At 37.3% G+C, this 5,050-nt stretch overlaps 2 long non-coding RNA genes across 2 annotated transcripts; one reads left to right on the forward strand and one right to left on the reverse strand.

Moving 5' to 3' along the window:
* Nucleotides 1–642: 642 nt before the first annotated feature.
* LOC135932387 (uncharacterized) lies at nucleotides 643–2,149 on the forward strand. Its single transcript, XR_010573470.1, has 2 exons — nucleotides 643–993; nucleotides 1,813–2,149. It is a non-coding gene; the product is annotated as an uncharacterized LOC135932387 (long non-coding RNA).
* A 79-nt stretch (nucleotides 2,150–2,228) lies between these two features.
* On the reverse strand, nucleotides 2,229–4,560 carry LOC134623526 (uncharacterized). The gene is made up of 3 exons (XR_010093357.1): nucleotides 4,319–4,560; nucleotides 3,331–3,499; nucleotides 2,229–2,995 (listed from the first exon to the last, which is right to left on the reverse strand). It is a non-coding gene; the product is annotated as an uncharacterized LOC134623526 (long non-coding RNA).
* Between the last annotated feature and the right edge of the window lie 490 nt (nucleotides 4,561–5,050).

Consider the following 5,050-nt stretch of genomic DNA (forward strand, 5'->3'; position numbering starts at 1 on the left):
GAGATGTGAAGGATTTGTGACGTTTATTGTATTTGGAGTGTGTAGTTAATATGTAGTGTAGTTGATAGTTTAGTTTTGTGTGTCAGAACAATGAGGCGACTGAGGAATGTCACAGTTGCTGCTAAAATATGGAGGACCACAAGAGCCACGCGCATCGAAATAAAAAATTCTGTGCTTAATTTTAATAAACTGATTTTTAAATTCTTTTCAAGTCTTCATTTCAAAAAACATTTTCGAATTGCACTTTAATAAACTGCATTTCAAAAACCTTTTTCGAATTGCACTTTAATAAACTGCATTTCAAAATCCTTTTTTGAATTGCACTTTAATAAAAACATTTTCGAATTGCACTTTAATAAACTGCATTTCAAAAAACATTTTCGAATTGCACTTTAATAAACTGCATTTCAAAAAACATTTTCGAATTCCACTTTAATAAACTGCATTTCAAAAACCTTTTTCGAATTCCACTTTATTAAAAACATTTTCGAATTGCACTTTAATAAACTGCATTTCAAAAAACATTTTCGAATTGCACTTTAATAAACTGCATTTCAAAAACCTTTTTCGAATTCCACTTTAATAAACTGCATTTCAAAAACCTTTTTCGAATTGCACTTTAATAAACTGCATTTCAAAATCCATTTCCCTTTCCTGTTCGCTCAGGGATTAACATGTGGATTAGCAGTTGGATTAGCAGTTGGATTAACAACTTCATTTTAAAAATCCTGCTGCTATTCAAATTAGCCACACCGTGGGATGTAAGGAGCTCTCTGATTGGTTGGTCAGACACAGGCTGTCTGCCAGCCTGGATTTTTCTAGCTCATAGCTTCTCCCTGCTACGAAGCGTGTGTGCTTGTACAAAGGCCGTTCAGCCTCGGGATTTACACTCAGCTCGACACGGATATGTGAAGAATGAAGGGACCCTGCAGCGAAACGGAGAGCCAACCTCTGACTGAGTGCCCGTTTACTCAGTCTGACCACCTGTTGAAGGTAACGTGCTAACATGGCTAACGCTAGCATCACCGCACGTAGCCCCGTTATTTTAAGGTCATTTTAGCTTTTGAAAATTTTACGTCGCAGCTGTACGAGCTAGCTACGTGTTTTGTAAGCTGCTGTGCTCTTCTCAAATAAAGCTGGAAGCAGCTCAGACTGTTAGAACCAGCACTGAGCCCTGTTAAATTTATACAGTGTTAGAGCAATGGCTGCAACCTACAGCCTTTAAACTAGCGATTAAAATGCTGACAGTAAACTCGTCAGTCCAAATGTTACCACATTACTCTATGGTACTTAGAGTTAAAACAACTGAGACAGGCTGATTAAAATAACAGCTGTCAGTTCTCTCATTCCTTATATCAAGACTGGGGATCACACTACTGATTTCAGTTCATTTAATATGTGAGTGCACAGATTCATTCTCAACTGGACATAAACGATGATCAAAGGTTGTATATATGATGAATTCATCAAATCCCAGCCTCTAACACAGTGCACTGAATCTTAGCTTTGAATGTCCAGTATATTCTAATCAGTGCAATTTAAGCATTCACTGAACCTACAGTATCTACACCTGTGTGGTAAATGTGTGGTAACGATACAGATAATGAAGTTTAATTATTAATACAATATACATCATGAAAAACAAAAGCTGAAATTGATTCAGTTTAGTACTTTTCTCTGTATGCTCTGTGATTATAAAGGCCTTAAATTCTGTGATATATACTGTAAATGATTTTCACACAGGTCTTAAAGTACTTAAATCACTGCTGATAGTCTGGTTGTTTATATTTTCACATCTTTTTGTGTCTGTAGGGCTGTTTGATGACGATTTGGACTCCTCTGGGAGATGAGGACACACCCACATCTGTTCCATACTGCAGCCATGGATGGTGTTACGACTCTGAGTCAGCCATCAGACGCACACACTGGAAAACCAGCGCCTGGACTTCATGCAGGAGAGACGGCCTCAGTGATCATGGACTCTGCATCCTCTACTTTACCTCCTAATCTCTTTCTCTTTAACACACAATTAAAATCACTCCAAAAGAGTGTAAACTTACTGAGGAAGTCTCTAACTTGTACACATTTGTACTTTTACTTGTTTTATGAGTTATTTTTAAGAAGAGTAAAGTTATTCACAAAGTTTTTATTCTTCTGTATTTATTCTTTTGTATCATGTACCACAGACATACTAAACTTTACAGACCTGGTGAATTGGGGAAAAAAAAAGTCATATATATACATGAATGAATCATTCAGCTTCAGCAGTATTTCTATTCATCTTATGAATTCCAGTCTAATGTCAATTCACTGTTTGAGTTCAGTTTTGGTCTTAAACTCCAGAGAATACCACCTAGTTCAACAATCTTTTTATCTGATTATTTGCAAAACGGTTTTCTTCTGAGAGATGCTCCTAGAGCTGAAATTGAGCCCAAAGAAACAACAAAGTTTAGTTCCTCTAGATTTTCCATGGAAAATTGTTTTATCACTCACTCAGGTGACTTCTCCAGTGTCACGGATGAGTGATGAATATATCTCCCACTGAAAACCATTGTGTCCAGTTAAAGTCAATCGACTTTTTTAAGGAGAGTTGTTAAGATGCTGTGCTCATGAGGACAATGAGTTTTAACTTGGAGCACAACACAAAGCTGCCATATTGGATCAACGAACAAAACACTTAATTGAGCAGAATTAAGTCAAAATGTAATATCCTCATATAATGACACATCACACATGACCCAGCATTGTTCTAAGAATGCAAACTTTCTTATTGGAAGTCTTCACAGCTGCCAGAAAGGGACAGATTTCTGTCTGGTCTTAATGAGTGGTCGTTGCTCTCTCGTTTTCTCTGGAATTGCGGCACAGAGGATGTAACACCCATGATAAGCGCTGAGGTGTGTGTCCTTGTCAGGAATCAGCCATCCTCAGCTTCCAGGTTAAGAAAAGTGGAACCAGAAGATATTCAAATACATCTCTTCACAGCTGCTGATGAATTCTACAAAAAACAAAGTTTGTTAAAAACATTTGCAGGTGAATCACCACTGATTTATCAGTGACATCCATTTACTCAAAAATTACTGACAAGTGGATAACTAGAATATATAGTTTATAATTTCAACAATGTACTGTACAAAATGGAACTGTACATGACAAATGTGGTGTGGTGCTTGTGGAATTTTTAACAAGGGCCCTACAAAACTTTACAGTACTCATGCTGCCAAACTTCTGATGGCTAGGTGTGCAGTTCCTTCTTTAAATGCATTCACTTTTAAGATTAAGAAATCTAAGTGATAAGAGGCCAGAAATGTTTGAACTCGCTTATGAACCTACATCACTGAGGCCGTCTCTCCTGCATGAAGTCCAGGTGCTGGTTTTCCAGTGTGTGCATCTGATGGCCCAAAGCTGACTCAGAGCCGTAACACCATCCATGGCTGCAGTATGGAACAGATGTGGGTGTGTCCTCATCTCCCAGAGGAGTCCAAATCATCATCAAACAGCCCTACAGACACAAAAAGATGTGAAAATATAAACAACCAGACTATCAGCAGTGATTTAAGTACTTTAAGACCTGTGTGAAAATCATTTACAGTATATATCACAGAATTTAAGGCCTTTATAATCACAGAACATACAGAGAAAAGTACTAAACTGAATCAATTTCAGCTTTTGTTTTTCATGATGTATATTGTATTAATAATTAAACTTCATTATCTGTATCTTTACCACACATTTACCACACAGGTGTAGATACTGTAGGTTCAGTGAATGCTTAAATTGCACTGATTAGAATATACTGGACATTCAAAGCTAAGATTCAGTGCACTGTGTTAGAGGCTGGGATTTGATGAATTCATCATATATACAACCTTTGATCATCGTTTATGTCCAGTTGAGAATGAATCTGTGCACTCACATATTAAATGAACTGAAATCAGTAGTGTGATCCCCAGTCTTGATATAAGGAATGAGAGAACTGACAGCTGTTATTTTAATCAGCCTGTCTCAGTTGTTTTAACTCTAAGTACCATAGAGTAATGTGGTAACATTTGGACTGACGAGTTTACTGTCAGCATTTTAATCGCTAGTTTAAGGGCTGTAGGTTGCAGCCATTGCTCTAACACTGTATAAATGTAACAGGCCTCAGTGCTGGTTCTAACAGTCTGAGCTGCTTCCAGCTTTATTTGAGAAGAGCACAGCAGCTTACAAAACACGTAGCTAGCTCGTACAGCTGCGACGTAAACTTTTCATAAGCTAAAATGACCTTAAAATAACGGGGCTACGTGCGGTGATGCTAGCGTTAGCCATGTTAGCACGTTACCTTCAACAGGTGGTCAGACTGAGTAAACGGGCACTCAGTCAGAGGTTGGCTCTCCGTTTCGCTGCAGGGTCCCTTCATTCTTCACATATCCGTGTCGGGCCGAGTGTAAATCCCGAGGCTGAACGGCCTTTGTACAAGCACACACGCTTCGTAGCAGGGAGAAGCTATGAGCTAGAAAAATCCAGGCTGGCAGACAGCCTGTGTCTGACCAACCAATCAGAGAGCTCCTTACATCCCACGGTGTGGCTAATTTGAATAGCAGCAGGATTTTTAAAATGAAGTTGTTAATCCAACTGCTAATCCAACTGCTAATCCAAATGTTAATCCCTGAGCGAACAGGAAAGGGAAATGGATTTTGAAATGCAGTTTATTAAAGTGCAATTCGAAAAAGGTTTTTGAAATGCAGTTTATTAAAGTGCAATTCGAAAATGTTTTTTGAAATGCAGTTTATTAAAGTGCAATTCGAAAATGTTTTTAATAAAGTGGAATTCGAAAAAGGTTTTTGAAATGCAGTTTATTAAAGTGGAATTCGAAAATGTTTTTTGAAATGCAGTTTATTAAAGTGGAATTCGAAAATGTTTTTTGAAATGCAGTTTATTAAAGTGCAATTCGAAAATGTTTTTATTAAAGTGCAATTCGAAAAAGGTTTTTGAAATGCAGTTTATTAAAGTGCAATTTGAAAATGTTTTTTTGAATTGAAGACTTGAAAAGAATTTAAAAATCAGTTTATTA

The sequence above is a fragment of the Pelmatolapia mariae genome, unplaced genomic scaffold, assembly GCF_036321145.2.
Source record: "Pelmatolapia mariae isolate MD_Pm_ZW unplaced genomic scaffold, Pm_UMD_F_2 NODE_ptg000724l+_length_26200_cov_1, whole genome shotgun sequence".
Classification (NCBI taxonomy): Eukaryota; Metazoa; Chordata; class Actinopteri; order Cichliformes; family Cichlidae; genus Pelmatolapia; species Pelmatolapia mariae.